The 26,692-nt window shown below is 39.8% G+C and overlaps 1 protein-coding gene and 1 pseudogene across 7 annotated transcripts in view; both read left to right on the forward strand.

The window, feature by feature from the left end:
* DOCK9 (dedicator of cytokinesis 9) overlaps positions 1 to 26,692 on the forward strand; it is a 242,404-nt gene that overhangs the window by 77,600 nt on the left and 138,112 nt on the right. The window lies entirely within an intron of this gene.
* LOC112477818 lies at positions 5,550 to 5,668 on the forward strand (annotated as a pseudogene).

Below are 26,692 nucleotides of genomic sequence, written 5' to 3' on the forward strand. Positions count from 1 at the left end.
GTCCCAGGAAGAAACAGTGAAGGCTGAACATGGCAATCCCTGGAAAATACTGATGACCCAGAAGTGGGCCCTGTGGATGTGGTGAGGCGGGCAAGTGCGGACAGAATGGTGAAGGCTGTTATGCAAATGGGTGGTTTTGAAGACAGGTCTTAATTCACGTTGCTGCTGATCTGCTTTTCCTTCAGGTCGATAGGAACCTAGTGGTCAACCGAGAGACAAGTTATCAAAGCCCTTGAGAGAGGTTCTCCTTATAGAGTTTTTTTAGGCAAAGCAACTCTGAGGTCAGGGGCTGAGCATGACTGAGAAAGTTAAATAAAAAAGGTTTTATTTATAAATTTGAGCCAAATCGGTGAGTTCTTTTTTATCCCAAGTTTTCGTATCATTCCTCTATAGGCGTAGGGATGGGGAGCTGTGCCCGGTTACCGAGTGGAAAGTGTGAAGTTATCTGCAGAGGGGCCTCAGCTAAGCCGTTTTACTCTGCTCCGTGCTGTCACCGAGACGTGGGGCCCCTTGAGCAGCACAGTCACACCGCAGTAAGCAGGTGTGTTCTCGACTGAGTGCCCTGTGCAAGGCCACGTTCCCCGTTCAGAGGTTGTGGAAAGGGGAGCGTGCATCTTTTCCTCTTTTCTTCCTGTTAAGCCAGCTGAGTAAGGAGCACAGAGTGGGCCTAGCACAGACGGGAGTTGTTCTGGGTCTCGAAACACTCAAACATTTTTTGTGGAATACTGGTGCTGTTTGCTTTCCCGTTGTCAGAGCAGGTTAATTCCAAGTTTTTATTATAGTAAAACATACAGATTTACTTAGGAAATTACATAAATTAAGTGTTCATGGTCATCCTTCTGTAAAACAGTAGCCCCTGATCAGTGTGGACAGGAGGCCTGGTCCAGGTTGCTTATTTTTCTGGAGCTACCATTTTCTTGCTTGTAAAGAAAAGTTTGGATTAGATTATCCCTTCTCGGTCAGAAGTTCTTTGATTTTGAAATTGATTATTGGAGTGTGTGTGTGTGTGTGTGTGTGTGTGTGTGTATGTGTGTGTATGTGTGTGTGGAGAGAGAGAGAGATCAACAGGCAAACTATAAACAATAGTCCAGTTGGAGTATGAATATAAATACATGGAAAGTTAAGTAACTATCTGATGTTAGTCTTGTTCTTAGCTCAGGGTGACTATAGAAGGTATAACCTCAGTCAGCTAATGGTGAGATGCTGTTGGTACTCAGGATCTGGAAAAAGATGTGTGACTTGGTTTGTACCATGACTATAGTGTGGGTAAGGAGGAGGGTGTGTAGCCATTACTAGTGGCACCTGTGTTACTAAGGACTCTGTCCTCGGCCAGCATCCTCTTCTTAGGTGATGTCATTTACTTTCATTGTTTTAGCCACCGCCTGCCTGTATGTGGTCTCCCACTGGATCTGCACCTGAAGCTCTGTTCTCATCCCCATGCACTAATGGCCATGTGTCATTTTCTGCTTAAAACCCTTTAATGGCTTCCCATTTATCTCAGGCTAAACCACATAATTCTTAATATACCTATCAGCACGATCTGCACTCTGCTTACCACACCAGGTTCATTGTGAGCTTCTCTCCTCTGGACCATTGCACTGAACCACTTGGGCCACCTTTCAGCTCCCTAAAAGAGCAAACTGTTGTGTCTCAGAACCATTGTACATGCTGCCCTCCCCACCCTTGTACTAACTCAGTCATTTTGACTTTCACTCTTCCTTCTAGCCATAGCTTAAGAGTGTCTTCCTCAGAGAAGGCTCATTTGACTCTCAATTAGTTAAGCATCTTCTGCTTTTCCTTCAGTGCACTTATCACGATTGCAAATAAACTCGTAATTGTGTTCTTATTTGCTTACTGGATGATTCCACTGACCTCCGGACAGTTAATATGTTTCCCTTTGTGCCTTTCTCCCTGCCCACTTGCTGGAATAAAAGAAGAACCTCTATAATGTTATTACATTAAAGGATCCTGGTATTAGCTTTCCTGAGTGAACCATATGAATAGAATGTCTACAGAGGCCTTCCTGGGAAAAGGTGTTTCTGTCACGGTGGGACTCAGTGTCCTTGATGGCTGATAACCTGACGTAGATCCAAATGGTTGAGAGCCATTGATGATCTAGCAGATGGACTTCAACAGCATGATTCAGATCCTAGTGACTTTTTCTCTATGTGTACATTTCTTTAGAACACCTGGGTCATTTACACAATTTCCTATTTGTAACATGTTAGTAACCATACCTTACTACCTTCTTACAGTTTTTTACTTGTTTATAATTTAGAGTGAAGAGAAACGAAAAACTTAGTGTTTTTGTTGTTGGGCTTCCAGAGTACACTATTCTAATTTTTGACACAAAATAATTAGTTACCATATATAAGGTCTAGATATGTTTCTAGATATGTTTCTAATTTTTTTCGGAAATCATACAAAAGAATATATGGAAAGAAAAGGGAAGAGGAGCTACCACTTTATATACAGAATGAAAAGACACTGTATGAGCACAGTTGAGAGGAAGGAACAAAGATAATGAATTAATTGACTTGATTAGGAATATAATTGAAAATATTTATATAATATTACATATGTGATCATATATAAATAACATAATTATGATTACATATACATATAATTATAGGGTGAATACACTGACCTCTCTGGACATACATTCCCTTGTTGCAGAAGAAGATTTTACATTTGAGGGTAGGGCCAATACATCTTCTGATATGATTGGCACAGGGTTTCTAAGTCTTAGCATTGTTAACATTTTGGTCTGGAGAATTCTTTGTTGTAAGAAGCTGTCTTGTGCACTGTAAGATGGTTAAAGAATCCCTAGGTGCCAGTAGCAACCCCTTTCCACAAGTCATGACAACCAGAATGTCTCCAGATATGCTAAATATCTCCTAGAGGAGGGTGAAATCACCCCCAGGTGAAACTACTAGATTAAAATGAATGATGCTTCAGGTTAAGTCTGTAATCTGAAGGGTGAACACACAAAACAGGCCCAAGATAGGTGGCAGAGGGTGCCCATCTATGCCCGAGTTCCCATCCTGGGCAATAGTGTGCGTGCCCTAGCTTCTGTTGGAACTCATGCCAGCAGCCCTTCGCCTGCAGTAGGGATTTCATTCTGGACTTTTCTGAAGTACATGAGATCTAGTTCACTCATTTTTTTTTTTTTTTTAATCTCAAAGCACCAATCTAATTATTTAAGAGCTAACACAAACCCACCTTAGAAGGGAGCTAGGTAATCACCCATCAACTCCCGTGAGCATTGATGCCTCCCTCCTAGGTTCCTAAATGCTGGTCCTCAGATCATGACAAATCTTTTTATGATTTGTGCAGAAATGAGAAAAATGAGGACAACGTAGTGAGCTTTTAAAGATTTGAAAGCTTTTAAAAACAATTCTAAGATTGCCATTCCTAGTTTCGGGTATGTTTGTTTGTATGTGTTTTAGTAGCCTTTTTTTTTACAGAACAATGGTAGTGATTAATATTTGGTTTTGTTTATTTGGGTTTTATATTTTAGTATTTTAGGTAACTCTGTACAGACACAGCAGTGATACAGCCGTTAACCTATTCCTCAGGTCACATAACAAGATTAAAATAAATGGGTGGTTGATCCAAGAATTATGATTTTGGAGTCTCACACTTGATCCATAATGATCAAGTTACCATACTGTACCCCTGTCACTTTCCCAGGATGTTTGTAGGTAATTGAAGTATTAGCAGATAATTCAGATTTACTTTAGAGTAATTATTTTTATTGCAGTATATGCTATGGAAAGGAAAGCTCTGCTTTAAAGTTCTCATTGAAGAGGCAGAATTCAAACTCCTGACTGCTGAATACAAGTCTACCTTTCTCGCTTTTTCTCCCCATACTCTTTTCCCAGCTCCAGTGGTGCTTCTTCACTTGCTGTTCCCTGAACACATTATGTTCTTCCAACACTCCAAACTTTTCCGTATATGGTAGCTCCTTTCCCTTGCCTTTGGTTCTCCTCACTGCTTGACAAAGTCTTGCTCATCCTTTAAGACTTTGCTTTTCAAGGTGTTGCTCTCTGGACTAACAGCACTTGAGAGCTTGTTAGAGATGTAGATCCTCAGCTGTGCTCCAGACCTACTGCATTGGAGGGGTTGGGGGAAGGGAGACTGACGGCAGCTCAGAGGAGGGTCTGGGGGAGACATGGTGCCCATAGAGTGTCAGCACTCTCACACAGACCTCCTCCCTAGCCATGCCATCATAGAGAGGATTAGAAGAGGGCCCAGCCATCTGTGTGTTAACAAGCTCTCTGAGTGATTCTGACACAGTAGAGTTTGAGAACTACCATGCTAAGATACCTTTCACATGGCAACTATCTCTGAAGATTACCTGACAGTTCTTTTACAGGTAGTCATCCCTCTTGTCAAAGTACTCTTTCTTAGTGTATTAATTAGTCAAAGTACTTTAATTGCTATAACCAAATGGCAGTAGCTTAACACTATACATGTCTTTTTTTTTTTTTTTTCCACTTGTGACAAGATCCCGTTGGCTATACACTGGGTGGTCTTCCCTGAGATGATTCAGGAATCTAGTTTCCTTATGTCCATAGCTCCTCCCTTGCCCAGGACCTCCTCGGAGGCCTGTGGAATCTCTGCTTTTAGCAGGCCCACAAGTTGAGAGAGAGTGTGCTCGGATGATTGTGTACCTTATTTTATAACTGCATCTGGACTTTGTTACCTCATTTTTCTTGTATTCTTTTGGCCAGAACCCGATCGCATAGTTTCAATCCAACTGTCAGGGAGTATGGGAAATGTGGTCTTTTTGTCTGCCCAGAAAGAAGAAAGAGGATTGGGGAGCATCTAGCCTAGCACAGTCCAATAAAAATACAGTGCCAGCCACATAAGTAATGTTATATTTTTCTAGTTCCTTTTAAAAAAGTAAAAGGAAACAGATGAAATTAATTTTAATAATATATTCTATTCAACCCTGCATATCCAAAGTATTATTCAACTGTAATCAATAGAAAAATATGAATAAGATATTTTACATTCTTTCTTTCATTTTTTCATTTCATTTCAAAGCCTTTGAAATCCAGTGTGTGTTTTTCACTTAGAGCATATCTCACTTAGACTGGACAAATGTCAGTGTTCAATAGCCCCATGATACTAGTGGCTACCATATTGGACAGCACAGGCTAGCAGTTCACTGCCATGCCTGATATTGAAATCACTCCTTTACATCCCTCCATTTATTCCCTCACTGGACTGTGCATTTCTTACATCTCATTTCTATGTATGTGTTCCTTACTTCTCAGTCCTTGCACAGTGCCTTGTGGTTAAGAAATGCTTGCTGAGTGATTGAGAAAGCAGAGAGTTAATGCATGAATATGGGAGAGCATTCTTTGCTCTTTTTACTACGTAGTGAAAGTTCCTAAGATGTTTTCTTTTGTGGTAAGTGCTGGTTGCACAGAGTGTGACAAAATTAGTGTTAACAATGGAAGGATAAAGCAAACCCAATTATCTGTGGCACTAATATGTATTACTGAATAGAAGAAAGTTTGCGTTGAAAAGAACTCAAGGTCTATGGCTATGCCACCCTGAAGAAGCCCAATCTTGTCTGATCTTGGAAGCTAAGCAGGGTCGGGCCTGGTTAGTACTTGGATGGGAGACCACGTAGGTAGACTAGGTGCTGTAGGCATTTAAAAAATAAAAAAGGGATTGTAAGTTGACAAGGTCTTTGCATTCTGTGAGGTCAACCAAGGGTTGCCTCACCTAAAAAAAAAAAATTAAATAAATAAATAAAGAAAGAACTTGACCACCAGATAGTTTGATGTCCACATTTGATGGACGTTTGCCCCCCAACAGAAGTAGAAACTTGAAGGTTGCACAACAGCTCTGGGGAGCTGGTTCTGTTAACACTTTTGGTTAATTCTTTTTCAATAAATCTAGAAGTCCTATGTTCTCTCTCAATTAATGAACACATATTGTAGTATATGCCATAGCCGCAGCTATTTCAAAATGATGTTGGGAAAAGTGTTAACATAGTCTCATTTAAAAAATGCTGCCAAACAAAACTTGTTTAAGTTTTTTTGTTGTTGATTTTACTGGCTTTTTTCCAAGTCTTAAATATGGACTAGGAAAGCTCCTGGAAGTTATATCAATCCCAATGTATAATCTGAGTACATTCTAATGCAAAAAGATTCTATTTAAAAGAAGAACAATCGTACTTTAGGTCTGTAATATTGGATAGGTTTTGTTTTTGTTTTTTGTTTTTTTTTTTAATCACTGGCCTAATTGCAGTGCATTGTGGAGGATGCATATGGCGGATGTAACTTTGGCATCTTATTCCTCTTAGGCAGAGAGAAAGGAAATCCTTAGAAATGCACATTGCCTTTCTCTAAACAGATTGTTTCATTGCTTTTAGTTAGGGGCATGGGTCACAAATGTGAACTTCAATGAGAGCTTATAGCTCAGATGGCAAAGAAGTAAGGTGTTTGTGAAAGGATTTTAGGCAGCAAAATCGTAGGGTGGGTTTTGCTCTACATTCTCTTTAGGAAAGTATACTGCTAAGCAAGTGTTTAATTACTTGGTCACACCATTAAAAATACCTAAGAGATGTGTGAAGTTTGTATTGCTCTGGAAGTCCTTTCCTATTGACTTGAACAGCGTTTTATTTTGGCAGGGCTTGGGGAAAAAGAGCAAGGAAGGTGGGTGAAGGATAATTCTGGTGGAAGAATCCATCCACAAAGTCGTTTTTCTAAAAAGTCAAGCTAAATAGAAATGATCAGTCATCAATGAGTCAAAACCTGCCATGGCATTTTCCATACGGCTAAGGTCCTGTGGAGCAGCGGTCCCCAACCTTTATGGCACCAGGGACCAGTGCTGATCTTAGAATCTGATACTTGATGATCTGAGGTGGAGCCAAGGTGCTGATGCTAGTGCTTGGGAGTGGCTGCAAATACGAATGAAGTTTTGCTTGCTGCTCACCTCCTGCTGTGCGGCCCAGTTCCTAGTAGGCCATGGTCTGGTACCTGGTCCACGCCCTGGGGGTTGGGGACCCCTGCTGTGAAGGACAATAAACTTTTTGGCCTCATCCCCAACCTACCCTCAACTTTCAGCCAAATAGTCATCTGTCATACCTGTGCAGAGACATATCTGAGAACCCATCCATGTTTCCTTGTATTGGATCTGGGTTTAAACATCAGACTATTCTTCCTATATCTTTTAAATTATTAAATTAAGATCAGTGAATCTCATATATAGAGAGATGAAAGCCTGCAGCATTGGTATCACTGGGGAAGCCGTTAAAAATACAGATCCCTAGGTCTCAGCTCAGGATTCCAATTCAGAAGTTCTGGTTGAGGGTCCTGGAGTCTGTGTAATACAGACGTGAGCAGGCATTTGGCAGATTAAGATCAGGAGGTGGTAGGAGGGGACATTTCAGGTCGAAGGACAACATTTCTGCAGGCATGAAGGTAAAGCATAAGGAGGCAATATATATTTAGTGCTCTTTGTGCATAAGGCTTGGGGCACAGGTAGTGAGGAGGACAGGGGAAACCACGGAGGGTCTGTGTGCCTCGTTACCCAGCAGGGTGAGGGGTTGTCAGAGGGGAGTAATCACAGTTTAGCACGTGGAGAGACTGCCCTGCTCTGGGAGCCAGATCTCCAAGTGTTACTGTTTGTTTGTTTCTTCCTTCCTTCTTTTGGGGAATTAAAATAAGAGGAAAGTCTTTTCCTTCGCTTTTGCATTTCCTCTTTCTCTTACTCTGTTCCAGACTGAATCATTAGGAGGTTTCACCTATGTGTGAACAGTAAAGAAAGTAAAAAAGATTTCAGTAATGTGAGGTTTTGGTCCTTTGCCCAAATTGCACCCGTATTACTTAATCTTCTAAGGAAGAAGACCTTAGGTTGAGCTTAAGTTTTAAATCTTTCATGTTGTGGGTAATATCTGAAGATCTGGTTACTTGTAGACCAGTTTTAAAAAATAGATGTTGATCTTTATTTTTATGGTCAAGGCAAGTAAAAATGATCTTATTAATCTGTTTAAAGTCATTTATCCACATAATAGTTGTGTGACCTTGGACTTGTTCTGTGACTTTGGGCTAATTCCCTAACTTTCATGCCTCAGTTTCCTATCTCAGGGTTGATGGAGGAATAAATATGCTGCTGATCACAGTGCCTGGCACAGAGTAAGCCTTTGCTGAGCAGAGCCATATTGGAGCTTGAGGCAAAAAAAAAAAAAAAAAAATTAGTAATACTGATCCTATATTTATTTCAAGTTTTGATTTGTTTATTATGGCTTTTTTTGGTATTAATTTTGATTTTTTATTTGAGTATTTCATTAAATTTTATTTATCTTAATTTCTGAGTTTTTAGGACTCCCTTAAATTTTGTTCCTGAATTGAATGCCTCACTCACTTCCCCCTAGTCCCAGCCCTGGAGGAAGCACTGTGTATGTATGAGCTATTTTGTGGACCTTATTTAAAAAATTTTTCCGAATAGTAATAAATAGCTTTAAAGGTTTTGAAAAAGTATTTACTTTAAAGTAATTCATGTTTATTAAGGAGTGTTTAAAGATATAGATACGTAGAAAGCAGGGAATATAAAAGCCTTTGTTCTATATTTCAGACATACCACTATTAATGTTAACTTTTAATTTTAATTTCCTGTTATCTTCCATTCTAATATTTTCAGGCCTTAGGAAATTCTCTAATATTCTTTGCGAATGCCCTAAAGAGATGTATGTTCAAAAGGAAGATAAAACGATATTTGAAATAAAACTTAAAATACTCTGATCTATTTAATTACCAGGTTTAAGATTAATTTTGGAACATAGCTCCAAAGTATAACTATGTGAACTTAGGGTAAGCTATTTAATTTATAAGAGCACCGGTTTCTATAAATAAAAACACCTAATTATAGTGTTATATGGGTTAAATTGAACTAAATTAAATGCACATGCTTGTGAAGTGCCTAGCACATAGTAGGGACTTGGGGAATGTTTTCCTTCCCCACTTCTGCCCTGCCTCAAGTTATTCATTCTCTTCACTTTCTTCTCCCCTTCTATGTTGAAATTCCTGTGTGACAGTTACATAAAAAGCAATAAATAAGTATTGATGTCTAGATTTAGATCTTGGCAAAGCATAAATAGAAGTGTGTGCCCGGAGAGTTCTTAAATGCTCTATGTCACATTAGAAGCCTTGTTTGTTTTGTAATTATTTTACCTGCTATTTTTGAATTGACAGAGAACCTTAAGACCGGGCTCCTCTCTGTGGACAGGCCAGTGGAATGTTCATAGCCACTGGTGTTCCAGTGTTCGGAGCTTGATTAAACATTACCCTCTCTTTTAACCTCACTTTTCCTGGAAGAGTTCTTTCCCTTGCTTGAGAGGGGAATGCTGAAGCCCGTTGTGTCACATGTGTAATCTTTCAGAAACATAACAGAAGTAACACCTTTAATAAAGGACTAGAGGTGGCTGCATCTTCATCACCATCACCATCACTATCACCACAACCATCATTGATCTCTAAGCGGGGAAGAGAAGGGAAGGCTTTGATGGCCTTCCTTGACATTTGCCCTCCCCGCTTACAGTGTTTTTATCTCCAGCTCTGGTCACTTTTATTGTTGTGTGTCTATGGAGAAGATCATTTAGTTTAGTTACATATTTTTACAGGCACTCGGGGAAAGTGTGATCTGTCAGGATGTGTTGCCCAGGAATAAGGGTTGAGTCCCCCCAAACTCTCTAGCTTTGTTTTCTGTTCCTTAATTTCATATAGGAAATCAGTCACAATGAGCTGAGAAGGAGTGGAAGGCAGCAGGATGAGAAGGGATGTATCATCTCTGCTGCTGATGAGTTCATCTTATGGAATGGACATAATCTACTGCTTTTTAAAAGAGGGAACTTCCCAGCTATTGTTGTATATGATTGTCTTTTAAATGCAAGCTGAATGAAGCCAGAGGTGCTGGGTGAGAGTCACTTGCTAAATTTCCTCATAGTGGACTTTCCCCTTGTAGCCTAGGGTAGTTTTCCTTTTGTAGAAGTAGGTGTCCAGCATTTGCCTGGAGGCCCATCTCCTCTCCTCCCCTGTTAGGCAGGTGATGGCCATGAACTCGGACACCAGGGAATAGTCAGAGCCGTGCAACCTCTGACGACTTGTCCCATCTTTATTATCTGTAAATCTAGATGATCCACTGGCATTGTACTTTATAAATACTGATGGAACTTGCTTTAAGTAAATTTAACATACACAAATAAAGATTTTATAAAATCCATAAACTTGGAGAGTGGTTAGTTGCAGTTTTCATTAGGTTGCTTTGGGAGGTGGATATGGGGAGAAGTGAAAGAAAGGATATTTGTCTTCCATTAATAATTGAATGTGTCATTTTATTTAGAAAGAAAAACTTTAGTGCTTTTTACAAAAGGTTTTGATTGTTTTTCTCACCAAGCGTGCATTCTGTGGCCATTAACCTTAACATTTGCCACACAGTGAGGAAAGTTAGAAAGTTCTACTCCATGTGAAGTCCTGTGAGGCTTGGGTTTGTGATTAGTCAAACCAAGGTGAGACAGTTTTATTATTTATTCTATAAGCAAACATTTATGGATTGCTTACAGTATACACCGTACATAGCCACCATCTTTCCCCCAAGTTCATAAAGCTGACAAAGAGATAAAACATGCTGGAATAGCTCTAGTCAGGTTGAGGCTGTGCGGCAAGCTGGCTGGGGTTTGGTAACTCAGTCTGGGAGTTTCATTTCCTGAGAAAAGTCCCAGGCACATTATGTTTTCCTTGGCTTTGTAAATTTCCATCTCTAAAACAAATCATTGACAGTGCTGGCTAAATTATCATTATTGTGATTAAAATAAATTGACAGTTTACAGAAAAACTATTGGTGTCTAGGGTGTAAGAGCTCTATAGCTAGACCGAGGAGATTCTGACCCTGTGATAAATTCATTCACAAATGTTTTTTGATTACCTACCCTGTTTTAGGACTTGGGAATAGAGCAGTGAACAAAATACACAAAAATCTGCCTTCACAGAGCTTCTTTTTTTTTTTTTTTAATTGTGGTTAGAAAGACATTAAAACAAGTAAGAAAAACAGAATAGAGACTGCCAGATGGTGATAGAGGCTATGGAAAAATGGAAGCAGAGAAAGAGGGTGTCTCCAGTGGCAGTGGCCTGTCTTTACTAAGAAGCTTCTTGAACATTTTTGGCTGCAAGCAGTGTTCTCCACACAGTAGGACACATTCATTATCCACTTTGGTCTTGGGAATGAACAGAATCTAGCTAGGATTATGATGGTGGACATTCTGATCCATTTTCCAGATGAGGGAACTGGGCGCCCCAGTGGTGAAGTCGCTGTCCTAAACCCACACAGCCAGTACCTGAGAGCGGTCTGTAGAAATAGAAGGATGCTCCTGTCTTAGTTTCCTCATATGAAAACAGAGCCTTCTTTAGGACCTATTCCGACACTCTTCCTTCTTCACCAATAGAACATCTTTTAGTTCTTCTGCCAGACTCTCGGTTCTTCTCCTGCTCTGTTGGAAATGAGAATCTGACACATTTAGAAGTATATACACTTTTTAGTCTTTGTATTTTTCTCTTGTGTGTAGTAGGGCGATACGATTTTGAAATGTTATCATTCCATTGAGGTGGCTTATTTTTTCCCCAGATGTCATCAATAAGGGAAGTTTTAATAGTTAATATTAAGACATGTAGACATCTTTTGGTCTAAGTCCTTCATTCTTCAGGTGAAGTCTGTGGGACCCACAGAGGGGAAGTGAATTTCATAATATCATGCAGCTGTTGAATGGGGGCTAAAACCTCAGCAAGAACTTTTTCTATGCCATTATCTAGCAATTTAGTGTTTTCATTTATTTATGACTACAGAAGTAATAAATGCTTTTGAAGAAAACTTGGGAAACAAGAATTTAGAGAAAAAAATCACTAATAATCTCATCTATCAGAGGTAATCAGAAGTCACATTTTTTTTCCCCCTAGACTTGTTTGTGTGTATAATTGTGGGCATTTTTTTCATATCATTAAGAGTTTTCAAAAAACAATTTTTATTGGTAATATTATTTGTCCTGTTTTGGAGTGGTACTTGATTGGCCTTGGGTTGTCAGCTGGGCATTGGGCTTCATGTAATGACTCATTTGCTGACCTGGCTATCCATCAATAAGCCAGTAGACTGCAGGTGTTGACATGACTGATTGCCATCTAATGTCTGTTTATTTAACTGGGGCTTGGTGTTTAAATTGCTGTTATCTTTACCTAAAGATAAAGGGAAGAGCTTTGTATCCAAAACTTTGGGTGGCTCTCCAGCTTATCTCTCTGGACCTTAGTTTTTTTTGCTCTGTAAGTGGAAGGTCTTCCTTGGTTCCCTCTCTAAGAACTAGGTGAACTCCAGGGTCCTCACCTCAGAGAAATCACAGGCACACACAATTTTGAATGTAATATTAGAGGGTTCATGGACCACTTTCTCCCCAGGTCAGCCTTGGATTCCAGGCTAAGAAACATTAAACTAAATGATACTGCATATTCTTTTTCTGTGGTTATTTTATTAAATCTCTGACAAAAATGAAGTGAGCATCAGACTTTATATCAAAATGTATTTTTTTATATTAACTCTTCTAACAGGTCCCAAGGGTCTGATGTAGAGACCCTCTTTCCTCTCCAACCTCCACCGGCCCCCACATCTCTTCTCTTTTCATCAGTCCATCCGGTCCCTGCCGTAACTGCTTATCATTTTGCTCCCTGCACGTGTTGCCTCTAATCCTGTGCTGTTTGGCTGCTGCTTGTGCCTTCTATGTACCATGTTTTTGTTTTCCTCAGCAGAGCAGATCATTTTCCTGACATCTTTTCTTTGGCCAGCAAGCTGACCAGTACACTGTGGAAAATATTTAGTTATTTGTTTCTTCTTGTAGTTTTTCTTAATTTTTACTTACTGTTTCAAATTTTCACAGAACATGAGAAAAAGAATGATTACTTGGGAGGAGAGATGTAACTGTGTGTGTATGGGTGTGGGTGTGTGTGTATTTAACATTTAGATATATATCTAAGTCTCTACTTCAAAATATATGTGTATGTATACTTTATTTATTTAAATATACTTTACATGTACTTGAAAGGCATATATATAATTTAAAGTACTGATATATATTATATATATGCTTTTAATGTTAATATGAAATATCCTTCTGATACGCTAAGAGCCCCTAATAAGAGTAAAAATTTCCATTAAGTTGAGATAATTGATATGTATTCTTCGTATGGTTATTCATTATATAGTTACTAGCTATAGCAAATGAATTTTCAAATTTTATATAATTCATTGCTAAAAACAAGTTTATTTGCACTTCCTAAAGGTTCAGCTCAACTGTTTTCCAAGTATATCTTTGTCTTAAAAAATGTCTAGCAAGTTATGCAGAATAACATTTTCTTAGCTGGGAAAAAGGAACATTTTAATTATTAGTAAATGGTCTGTTGGATTTCAGTTTATGAATAGTTAAATGCTCTGCCTTAATTTGGGCCATTAACAAATGAAAATATTTGCATATTTTTACAACTACTAAATTTCACTTTAGGGCTAAAGATAACCAGGGACACAAAACTGATATAAGCATTCAATTCAGCAAATATATTTTGAGTGCTTTCAGTACCAAAGATGCTAGAGACTCAGAGGTGGTTCAAATTTAGTTTCTGGCCCTCATGAATTTACAGTGTCGCTGAAGAGTGTAACGCTACCTTTTAGTAGGCTGTGAAAGCTCCTAAATAGAGGTAAATAAAAGTCATGCTCAGAGGATTAACAGGAGAGGGACTAAGAAATTTTGACTGGGAGGATCAAGGACGTTTGATAAGGAAGGTGCTATTTAAAGTGGGTATTGAAGCATGAATAGGAGTCCTCTGGGTAATAGGGTCCTATAGCTTCTTGCTTTTCAGAATGTGTTGGAACTTCATCTTGTGGGAGGAGGAAGATGAGGGCTTTAGAGTCTAAATTCAGCCTTCCTCATAGCAAAAAAAAAAATTGCCCTTGGAAAAAATTTTAAATTTCCTATAAAGTTTTCATGGTTTTGTGTACCCAACCTGTATAATAATTTGTATGAATATTAAAATCTGCAAACTAAAACCCACACGAAGAAGCATTCATTTCATCCTCCTTCTGAAGCGTTCCTACTTCCACACAGAGTTTACTCCATTCTGTTTTAACAATGAAACTCTCTACCCTTAATACATGTTCATAGATATGTTATTGTAAGAGTTAGAGAAGTTAATGTGTGAAAGAACTCGAGGTTGCTGGATAGTAGGAGGTCAGTAAATGGCTGTGGGTTTGAATCCAGAGGTCCAGCTTATATCTTGTTCTTTGAAGTGTTGCAAAGGAAACGTTGGCTGCCTATTTCCTGTCCTTCTAAGGTGACATTTCCTCTTGTGGCTGCTCTGACCAGATGTCATTCTTATGTTCTCAGACAGCCATCTCATGAACCCCCTAGAGAAACCACATCCTACTCCGAGGCTTAGGTTCTGGAGTTTAATGCGGTACCATGTGATTCTCCCTAACAGTCAGATTTCTAAGCGTTGGTCTGTCCAAGAGCAGAACAGAGCAAGGACACCTTACAATACCTGAGAAGTTGTGTAGAGGGAAGGCTCACAATAGTATCTTCATTCCTCTAGGTTATGAGAATTTCTTTCGTCCATAAGTTGGACCCACTCAAAGTTGAGAGACTAGATGTCTCTCTTGCTCTCAGAATTGCTTTCCTATATCTGGGATTTAAGTATAATGCTCTGAGCTGGTGGTGAGAAAGCTGTGTGAACCTGGCTGCTGCATTTCCTATAAATATGTTGAGAACCTTCTCTATTACATTAATCAGTCCCCCTTTATGTTAATCTCTGTGAGAAAATTTTTTAAAAGTTTACTTGCCTTTCAGCTTGGTATGTTTTCTTCTTTTGATGATAGAAATTATGGAACTGGACATGTTTGCATTTCAGTTCTAGCCACCTGGACACTCCAAGCCAATTTAAAGCTTTTTTCCTTGATTGAAACATACATTCACTGATAAAAATTTTGAAAAATGTAGAAAAACTTCAAGAAGATGCCTGTCTCGTGGCGTGAACACAGGGGGTTCAAAACGACTGTTGGAAGGCAGTTGTCATAGTTAAGCTGCAAAGAGGGACGAACAGTTGATTTTGAATTACCGAAATACTTCGTAATGTGTTATAGCGACACAGTTGGTGGAACTGTCATTTTAGATCACACAGCCAAAGTCCTGAATTTAAGAAAGATCACCCCTGGTTAAGAAATTGGGTAGTTTTTTAAAAAGTATAGAAACTGCTAATTTTTTTTATGGACCCTTTGAACCCTTGTGACTCATTACACAATTAACATCCACACTCAGAAAGTATTCCTGGTGTTTGAGTGACAGAGGCCCTCGTCACAGAGGAAGGAGAACAGGAGGCCATAGGGTGCCATCTTGGCTCTCCTATTGTCACCTGCCCTCACTCCAAGCCTCCCAGTTACTTTAACTGCAAAGTTGGAGACTTGTCCTATATCTGCTGTAACAGTTTATATATTTCCCTGAGTAGTGTACCTTACAGCACCTGCTGTTGCTAAATGACACCTAGTTCCACTTTTTTTACTTACCCCTTCTGTTGTCAACTATTACTAAATCCTCCCTGATTTTAGGAAAATAAGCAGAGTAACTGGGAAAAGTGCTGCAGAAGCCCAGGAAGTGCAGATTAATATCTAACCCCATTTTAATGCCCATTTTCCATGTAATTTTTAATAAATCCCTTAATACTTCTTAATCATTTCCCAAAGAGGTTATTTTAAAATAATTGAAAAATTACTCCACTGTTATACTGAAAAAGCACATGTCGGGTACAATCACCATTGAACTGTGGGGAAGGTGATGCATCTATTTTTCTGTGCTTGTGTAAATATCTATTTATTATGCTAATGTGTCATCTGTGATGTCTGAGCATCTTGCCTCTCTACTAACTAACTGGCTCTGACACTGCTTGAAGGGAGAGACACCTGCCTTATATTTTTATTGTAATCCTCTCAATACCCAGTTCGAGGCTCATTACTTACTGGTATCCACACACCTATTGATGGACTTAAAAGTAATATTTTGTTTAATAAGAGCATTTACCATAATATGTGGTTTCCTATGAAAACGTTTGATGACCTTGTCTTTCTGGCACAAAATAATAGATAAATTAAGTTTTGCATGCAGAGAGAAACTCTTTCTTTACACCTGCAATCATGAGGTGCAGGCCGTGGAACCCCTTGCTGGTTGCTCTTCTTGGCTTTGATCGTCAGCCAAGCATTTGGTGTTTAGCCATAACACGAAGGAAGGCATCCGGACAGTAAGAATTTTAGAACACCCAAATGACCTCGCTGTCTCTCCAGCTCCATGAGCTTCAGATCTGAAGTAATTATAAAGGAGTCTAACTGTGACTGTTTTTTTTAAAACACTGCACTATTTTGATTTGGGTTGATTTGGCCCACGCCGTGTGGAGCAGACACAATGAGGCCGGTCTTTATTGGAGAGGCAGCACACTGTGTATTGTACAGTTCTGGGTTTGTTTTCCTTTGGCCGGGGAGCGGGAACCTCCCATTTTCCGAGCAGTAGTAACACCCCTGGAGGCTGGCCCTCACTGGCATGCCCTCCCACCCCCGTGGGCTCTGCAGACCCAGCCAGCAGGGCTGACCTCTTGTGCCTGGGAAGCCAGCTTCCTTTCCTCCCTCGGGCCACTGGCATGCGTGTGCCTTGCACAGCCAGGGTCTTGCAGCTGTCCCAGTTGCAGACTTTCTGACTTGTGTTCTCAGCTGAGAATGCAGGCTGATAAATGCAGGACTAGTAGTAGATTTGTCAGAAAGGAGCTGGTGATCGAGTCCCCCATGCAACGCAAGGATGCAGCTCAGGGAGAAGTGGAGGCAGAGAGCCCAGTGCCGGTGCAGGTAAGAGGGGCTCATCATCCACAGCATTTCTGCCGCCTTCCCCATGCAGTGCTTTCACTGTGTGGGCACTTCGTGCCCTCTTGCCCTTTGTTTGATTTTAAAACTTGCTCTCCTTGTCTCTTGTGAACTTTCCTCTCCCTCTTTTCCTGTAGATTGTCTTCTGCCTTTGGTTCCACTTTGATTCTTTGTGAGGAAAGATACGTTAACATTTTGTGGATGAACGTGGCTTCCAGGAGGTTTCTTTGTGTAGAACAACTATGTATTGTTCAAAATTATGTCCCACCTAGCTGCAGCGTTGCCAAATGTACACCCCGGGAGGCACATTTTAATTGCCTTCTCTAGGGTCGAAAAGGATGTCCTTTGCAAAATTAAAACGTTTTTACATTATGTATTTGTTAATATGAAAATGAGGAAGATGACATTGGGCTTTTAAGGAACATAACTGTTGAAGTAATATGTATTCTCACCCACTTTAATGGGATTGCCTTGAACAAGTAGGAAATAAGCTAAACTTCGAACCAATTGGTAGAAAAGTTCCTATTCTTAACATTAGCTAAACTCATAGCAGTTTGGATAAATTCAAGTGCTTCAGTAGACTTGGTAAGGGAGGAATGTGAAAAGTGGTTGTGTTATCATCAATGCGTAGGTTGTGCTTTTCTCTCGGAATTTCTTTAGTACAATAAAGGCACATAATTTTTTTAAGCAAACTGCAAAAACCCACCAACATGCACTGCAGAGGGGACAATTGAGCCTTTCAAGTGATCTGTTAAAGGGATTGTTAAACTAGTATTTTGTGATTTTATATAGTGATTTTTTAAAAGAAAGACAGAGGTCCAATTGCTGTTATCGTAAAGTATTTGGTTAATTAACTTAATTTTCAATTAATGCCTTTAAGAATATGAACTTAGACTTAATGGATTTGATTTGAGTTAAATTGTTTTCCTCTGTGACATGTGAGACTGCCTTATATTGTACTAACTTCACAATTATGTTGCTGAGAAAGTAAAGTATGATAGGCTTTTTCACTGTAGATTTTCATCTGAGAGACTTAGGTCCCCACCCCAGTATATTGTTTAGAGATGTTATTCATTATCTTGGATTCATTTCTGCTAGCACAATAGTTCATTTATGTATTGAGTAGCTTGAGCCACTTATATGCTATATAGATTTAAATGGTTAAAGCTCTCAGCTGATGTAGCTTATGATTTCTTGGAGGAAGTTGCGTGGTTTGGATTCCCTTGTGAATCTTCTTAGAAATCTTTTGTCAGTGATTCTTCAGATGTGTAGAAATATTTGTCCAGAGGATTAAATACACTATAGAAAGACAATGTGTGATTTTTTTTTTTTAATTCCACAGTGACTTTACAGAAACCTACTTTCTAGTGCTCAAAAAAAAAAAAAAATTGGCCACTCATGTCCCAGTTACTAGTTTAGGTCAAATCTCTCTCACTCCAGGCAGTTTCATGGGGAGTCCATCCCTCCCCCCGCCCCCACTGCCTCCCATAATGGATAAGGCTGTGCTGGCTGCAGCTGCACCTAGTGGGAATACTCATCAGGGCTCAGAAGCTTCTAGCAGCATGGAGAGCTCTGGCTCTGTGCACCTGCAGAGAGAGGTGTGAGGGAGAGGCGAAGGCAACAGTGATACAACCAGAAACTTTTTCTTATCTGATAATGTTTCTCTTCTTCCACAGAGGTGGGGGGGGCGGTGGTTGTTAAGCAGAGCTAATATCAGATAAGAGAAGCAAAGATATTGAAGTAGGGCCTCTGCCCAGGCAGATCTCCTTACCTGTGAAGGTTGCTGCCAACAGTAAGAATTCAACACACTGCTTGGAGTACAACTTTTTCTCAAGATGATTTTAAAAAGTACACCAGCACAGCCAAGAGATCTATTTCTTGTAGTGCTGTTCATTATTATTATGTCAGTAGCACATGTACTCAGAATCCACAAGTCTGTAAGGTTTAAATGTAAGTAACTTATTTTATTCAAGAGGTAGCATTTCGAAATCAAGTTTTGCTGGTTTTACTTATGTACACAATCATAACTAACTTGGTTAAGGGGATGGATTACATAGTTTAGAAAGCATGAAAGTAATTAATGCATATAATAAGAAATATGAACAGTGTAGAAAGAGGGAAAAATAAAATGCCATTACATTTACTCCAAAAGTGCCCACTACTAATTATCTGGTGTATATACTTCCAGATTTTCTCCTGTGCATATAAAAATATAACTCTCTGTGTATGTGTAAAATGTGCTAGTACTATAGATTTCTGCATTTCCTCCCAGAACATATCAAGAACATCTTTGTCACCATATATAGATTTATGGCATTTTTTTAATGGCTATATATTACTCCAGTTTATAGCTGTATCATAATTTGCTGATTCAATTTGTTTCCAATTCTTTGCAATTATTGAAATGTACAGTTATTAAAAAAAATGGCTGTGAGCAATGAATGACTAACAGTGACTGTACTAATAAATATATCTTAAAGCACTTATGCAAGTCAAAAGTACTTGTTCTGTAAAACTTCTACCAGAAGTCTCCTCTGGGCTTTCGTTGGCAGTGATGTTTCTTTCCTCTGTCCTGGCAAAGGTTAAGGTTTCCCTTCGCAGTGGCTACTTGTTCTGTGCTGGTAAAGTCAGCGTTTCTAAGAGAAGTATGTGTTTGGACATTATAAAGTTTCAGAGGCTGCAGTTTCAACTCACAGGCACCAACATAAGCCTTGTCCTCTCATTGTGACAGTGAGCGGGGGAGGAAGTGCATGGTCAAACTTCCTTGTTCCCATCCAGGCTTACTGCCAATTCCATTGAAAAATGACTGTGGGCTGTGAATGACTAACAGGGGAACAGTCAGGATATTCTCGATGTCTACAAGGTAGTTACCCCGCTTACATCTGAACACACCTATTTTTGCTCTGCCCCCCTCGCCCCCAATTCTAAAGTAATTCTTGGAAAATGTTACTGCTCAACAATTTAGAGGAAAAGGGTGTGCCCTCAAAGAGTCAGAAATGGTTAGGGTATATGTCGTTTGTGTTGTCTTTTCATTGAGTTACTTTTAAGAGGCAGATAAGGACTGCAGCACAGGTCTTAAGATGGAAACTTTGAAGGTTAAAAGATGTGAAGATAGAGATGAGCTGAATTTTTGTATGTTAAAAACTGAATCTGAGTTCTTATTTTGGTATTCGAATAAACAAATGATTAGCTAAGTGACTGTATGAGAAGGCAGCATATGTGCCACTGTAGAAGGAAAGAGATTGGGCTTCTGGTTGGACAAGTCAGTGCTTCACCTTTTTTTTCCCTGAAGTTCTCTTTACTCTAGAAATAGCAGAACTGAATTAAGACACCAACTCTGAAGTATAAGCTTATGGGCAATGTTGTCAGTATTCCGTAAGACATCAGATGACAGTGGGTGAGCTAATTAAATTATATTTATTAAGCCCTTCTGCCCTATGGGTTTTCCTGAACCCTACAGATGTCTTTAGAAATAATGAATGACATTAATTACATTGGTGATATTCAATAGTTTCTTTGTTTTTAATATATTGAGTAGTGAAGGAAAGAAGTTCCTACAAGCTTGATAGTGACATATTCCCAGGTGACAAAAACAGGAAATTTTACTTATTCAGAACCATGAGCCTTCACTATGCTCTTTGGTTTTCTCCTTCATTCGTTTATTTGTTTGTTCATTAAACCCACATTTATAAGCCCCGAGATTTGCCAGACTTACTGTATAATGCGTCGGGAGACACAGGCGAGTGAAACTAGCACCCTCCTTCTCCCCGAGCAGCAACGTGTGGGTAATGTGTGGCTTTGTTCCCCAGAAGTGCTTTTCACATGATATTTATTAGATGCAGGTGAGTGTTAATCACCCATCCATTCCCACTTGGGCAGACAACACGTAAATCATCATCGGCACCGGCAGACACATTCTCCATTTTTCAGCACTTGGAGCAGGCTTAGTGCTGTTTTGCAGAAGGCACAGGGGCCTGACTGTTCATGTGAACGGTTTGAATGAATGAGGCCTCCACAGTTGCACACATACTTCGTGGAGTGGTCGGTGGAAGGAATCTTTGGGGCCGGGGAGATGCATGCTTAGATAGGGTCAGGGTGAGGGTGAATTTAATGACCTTGCCGGCATGGAAAACTGTCCCAGAGAAGGAGCTTCCACAACTTGTGTCACTACCTCATTATAGCACTGAACCATTCTTACCTCTGGGCTTCTTGCTTGTGTAGACCATGAAAATCCACCCAGCACCATCCAGTGAGTTTTTTGTCTCGTGTCTGTCATCCACGTGGACCAGAAAGACGGGTCAGTGTTTTTTATAACAAGCTAATGATAGTTGTTTTGTGTGTGTGTGTGTGTGTGTGTGTGTGTGTGTGTGTGTGTGTGTGTGTGATAATAAAATAGGAAAAATATATATAGTGCCTTGCTTCGTGCCAGACACTGTTTTAAGCCTGTTAAATATATTATTTCAATTATAATTCTCGGAGGTGGTCGCTGTTATTTCCTTTTTAACAGGTGAGGGCAGTGAGCACAGAGCAGTTAAGTAACTTGCTCAAAGTCCCATTTAGTGGCAGAGCCAGGAGTTTTGGCTTTCAGTCAGGTTTTCTAAAATCCATGCCTGGATGCTTACGTACGATTCAGTATGAAAATGAACATATTTGCTTATGCTAGGCATTGAGATTATAAAGATGGAAAAGATTAAAACTCCCTGCCCTTAAATTTGTCTTTTAATTGTTAGAAAAAGACCAATTTATAAGTGACAGAACAGTGGTGGTTGAATAGCACAAAGAAAAGAAGGATGGTTGTGCCAAAGGAAGTTGGAAATATGAACAAAATAGCATTAATTGGTATTGGGAGTTGCTTTTATTATGGATATCAGGTATTATCTTCCCGTAAATTTATATAGGAGCATAGGTCGGAGGAATATCTGAGAATCTGGAGACATCTTATTTTCCTCCTTATATTTCTTTTTTTATTAACTTACAGCATGACATTGTTATCCGTATGTGTTAAGTAATTATGTGTCTCTGCCATATTGTAGCTAAGGTTTCTATTCCAGTCTCCCTCGCTAATAGAGGGGAGTGTATGCCTAGCAGGAGCCATGGTTTTGTTTTTGTATTCTGTCTCTGACAGAATGAAATGTTTATTCTGTAATCAGTGAAATGGGTACTGTGGTCCCCGTGTTGTTTAGAGTAAACTGCCATTTGCCCATTGTGCTCTACTCTGAGAAATAGCAGCTGAATACAGGGCAGCATAACTCTGTCACAGGTAGCAGCTGCAGTGCCTGGTCTAATAGAAAGCACTTCAGAGACAGAAACTAATTTTGGTTAAGGATCTGCCTCACAGTCTGCAGGTCACCCCGCCTTTTCCTCCCCGACCTGGCCCAGCCCCAGCTTCAGTAGTTCTCTCATCTGTAAAATGAGAAATATGTGGTAAATAATCTCTAAGGTCCCTTCTGGGGCTAAAGCTTCCTATTTCAGAATGACTAGCTTTGATCCCAGAATAACCTATGATGGAGTCAGGTCAAGACCCTGGAGTTTTGATTTTTGGTTCTAAGCTTAGTTTATTCAAAAATTGTAGCAGCTGCAAAGAAGGGGATGTTGGCTTTTCACCCGATGTACATAAGTAACGTGAGTGAAATGCGTTGATCAACCTGGAAATAAATGAAAGTGGCAGCAGGATTGGAGTTAGCAGGGAATATTATGCAGGAGAAGCATGATGCCCTGGCTTGAGCCTATAGATGACACAGGTGACTAAATTTTAGAACCAAAGAGGCTTGGAAATTATAGTTTATCCTGAAGTTTTCAGGAGTTTTAAATATCTCTGTAATGTTATAGAACTAGTCCTAAGTTTCTCTTAGACATTTTGAGGCTTTAGAATGTTTTCGTGCTTTATTTCCAGACAAGTGTATGTGCCACTTACCAGCGGGTCTCTGAGGGCTTTGCCACGTTCTTGGGGAGGAGATGACCTGTAGTTCCGTTTTGAGATCCTTGCTATTGAGAGTTGTCACTACTGCGGGGGAAGCAGAAGTGAGTGGTGCAGAGCCCTGCACTCACTGTCAGGGGACCTGGGTCCTGTGTCTTTTAAACACCACTTGACATTTCTAAGCCAAGATTGCGTTTCTATCAGATGGAGATAGTAGTGGCATCTGCCCTCTGGACTCCTCATCTCCAAAGGTTATCTGGACTGCTCCGGTCAACTTACCACGTTCGGTCTTTCTGTTCTCCATCGTGCTACCTGACTGCTTTTTTCAAAACATGCTAATTTCCTGCTTAAATTCCTTCTCTTTGCAGAGAAGGCAAAGCATGGCCTACATGACCTTCAGAGGCTGGCCCTGAACTTCTCGATGACCTCATCTCCTGCAGCTTCCAAGATTCATCCTGTCCTGATCCCTATATTCTCCCACTGGGTGGGTGTGCTTTCCCACCTGAGCGCCTCTCTTCCTTTGCCTGGCATATGCTTCACTGCCTGAGCATTCCCTTTTATCTTTCAAGTCCTAGCACACATGCCAGATTCTCTAAGGAGCCTTTTCAAACCCTCTCGCCATATTTTCCCATAGACTGTGTGCTCCCGTGGCCCATCATGGCATTGTTATTTGAGTGTGTTAAGTAATTTTGCATCTCTGCCATGTTGTAGCTAAGGTTTCTATTCCCGTCTCCCTCAGTAATAGGGAGGTGTATGCCTAGCAGGAACCATAGTTTTGTTTTCTTTGTATTCCATCCCTGATATAATGTCAAAGTAACCCTCCCCTCCACACACACTTTTTTTTTGCTTTTCTGTATGGTCCTGGTTACTTTTTGCAGAACATATTGGCAAAGAATGGGTTGCAGAAAGGGCCTCCAGGAGACACTGGATCTGAGGATAATTCTCCTTATTCTTCCCTCTTCCACCTTCAGAGCTTTAGAAACCAATATTCACAATGTTGAATTGCCAAAAAAGTAAAAAGGGATGAACCTAAAAGAATTTGCTTGACTATATGGGTATTATTCCTCCAAACTCTCCTGTGCTTCTATGATTTTTTATCTAAATTAAAATATTGGCTTACATTTTTATGAGTATGTAAGTGTCAACTTGTGACCAAAGCCAAAAGCCTTCCCTTTCTTCCTGTTAGTCAGCACTTCTTCTGTTATCAGTACCACATCTTCCTGTCACCTGAAACCATAACATCACCTTCGATGGGTGTGGTACACTTGGAAAAATCATTGTGTGACCTTATTACCAGCATCCCAGAAAATTGTATATGTGTAAGGTTGAGTTTTCCTTGCAAAGATCCTGTCCTTGGACTGTTTATTGGTAAAGTAAAGTAAGTACTACCTAATGGGATTAATGTATGTTGCAGCCTTCAAACCTGGCTTTTCAGGAAGATTTAGTAGTTGGGGATATGATTTTAAATTTTGAGACAGAAAATGAGTAACTTTCAGGAGAGGATGCTGCCTTTTCTCTCTCCCTTGGTGAGATCACGGAGCCTGGGTAGTTCCATGTGGCTTACGTATCCACATATCAGAGCGGGGCAGAAAGCAGGGCCTCAGACTTCTGTCCTTGATGTGTGGCAGCTAGAGCCTCAGTGTGGACCGATGTTATTTAGTTTTCATACAAAGGGAAACACGGAGGGATTGGGGAAGCCTTTCCTGTCCTAAAACGCTGAAATTTCATCATACTTATTGCCAGTGGATTATGGGAAATATCCTGGGCTTGGAGCCAGGAGACCCAAGGGTCACCATCTGTGTGACCTTCATTAATTCGTGTAACCCCTCTGAGCTTTAGTTTCCTCATCTGTGAAATGGTGAAGATACACCAAACAGAATTCGGGAAGGTTTAATGAGGTAATGTGTATATGATCCAGCAAAGGCATGTGTATGTTGTAGAGGCTAAAATTCTCTGTGTCTGAATGATACAACTGTCTGTGATCCCCATGAACACCATTTGTTGAGTTCTTGCCCTGTACAGGCACTGTATATTGAAACCCTTCAATGACCCTGAGGTGATGGTAAGAGAACTTGTTACTTTTCCCATTTTCAGATGTGGATATAGAGGTTTGATAACTGCCCCAAAACCACACAGCCTGTATTTAGTGGAGTTAGGATGTTTTGAAAATATTCTTTAATATGAAATTCTCAAACATACACAAAAATAGATAGATTGATAGAGTGGTTCTTAACTCGAGTGAGCATCAGAATCACCTGGAGGTGTTGTTAAACCCCAGACTGCTCGGCCCCACCCCCAGAATTTTGTGGGTAAATTTGTGTTTCTTACAATTTCCAAGTGATGCTGTTGTTATTGGTCGGGGGCCACACTCTTAAGAATCGCTAACTGGCTTTATGAACCCCCTATCTGTCACCATCTCCAACAATAGTAAACATTTTGGAGTCCAAGATTTTAATCCTTACTTCCTACATCTTCCCTTAACTTGTCTGTGAACTGCCTTCCTAGCGATGAAGTATGCAGAAACTCTTTTGTGAACCAAATATATGTTATGAATATTCCATCCCCCACCCTCAATATCTTCAAATAAGTAGCTCAAAATGAGTTGTTTTGAAATCTGACTAAATCTGCCTTTTAGTGCCTTTTAGCTTAATTACTTGACCTCTTCATTTCAGAGTTCCAAAAATAGCTTTTATCGACATAGGAAGAATTAAGAATTTGGGGACATAATGCTAAAAAGGTGGGGGGATGGTTATTGGCTGGAAAAGAATCCGTAGTATAGATTTAAGATAGAATACTTTATACGACAACTATGGCGCATCTTTTTCTTTTTCGCTTTCATTATCGCTTTTCCCATGTGAAAAAATGGCAGGCAAAATTAGAAGCTGGGATGGATGTGTGTGTGTGTGAGACGTGCTGAGCCCGCCCCTCAGGCTCTCCGTCTGTTATTGCTCTCTCTCCTTACACTCTCGTTTGCCTTATGCCATGCCTGTGTCAGGACCGAAGACACTTCAGTCACTGTCTTGGCAGGGGCAAATAGCTCCCTTCCACTTAGCTTTCTCCTGTGTGCACTGTGCACAAGGCATGGAGGAAGAGTCCCCTGAATCCCTGCCTTGCCTTCCTTTCTTCATCAGCATTGTCTGCAGCATTCCCATTGAGCACAGCTGACTAAATGCAAGCAATTATTTGGGTTTTCATTAATGAGTATTACTATATTTATTATAACCTCAAATTTCCATTATCATGTTTCTCTTACACCGTTATGTAGATGCTGTTGCTTTGACAATTTTTCATAGAGTCTCTAGTTCTATTCATTTTAGCAATAGGCTGAGACTTTGGGAACACCACAGTTATTTATAAAACTGACAAATGCAAAACCCAGACTCTTTTCCTTCTATCAAATTGATTGGTTTTGAGTGTCCAAGTTTGCTAATACTGACATGCCAAATTAAATAAAATATTCAGTGACAAGTTCTCTAATTTGAATGGTTTTTTTCTTAGTGCTGTGTAAAATAGAAGTTCAACCTCTTATCAGTGTTTATAATAGAAAAAATAGATTCACAAGTATGTCATTCACAAGTATGTTAATCTGTTCTGAGGATAACACCACATTTCAGTGTGAGAAATATATTTAGATGTCTGAGAGGTTGATGTTCATCATGCATTCTTCTAAATATTCAGTTCATTTACTATTGTGGTTTAATGCTCAGGTTTGGGCTTGTTTCTCAGTCCAAGCTTAGATAAGGTTCTCTTTTTCTTTCAGTTTTTTATATTACATGTTTGTGCACATTGTCAATGACAGTACAAAAATTGAAATGTAGAGGCTGAGAGGAA

The sequence above is a fragment of the Pteropus alecto genome, unplaced genomic scaffold (assembly GCF_000325575.1).
Source record: "Pteropus alecto unplaced genomic scaffold, ASM32557v1 scaffold13, whole genome shotgun sequence".
Classification (NCBI taxonomy): Eukaryota; Metazoa; Chordata; class Mammalia; order Chiroptera; family Pteropodidae; genus Pteropus; species Pteropus alecto.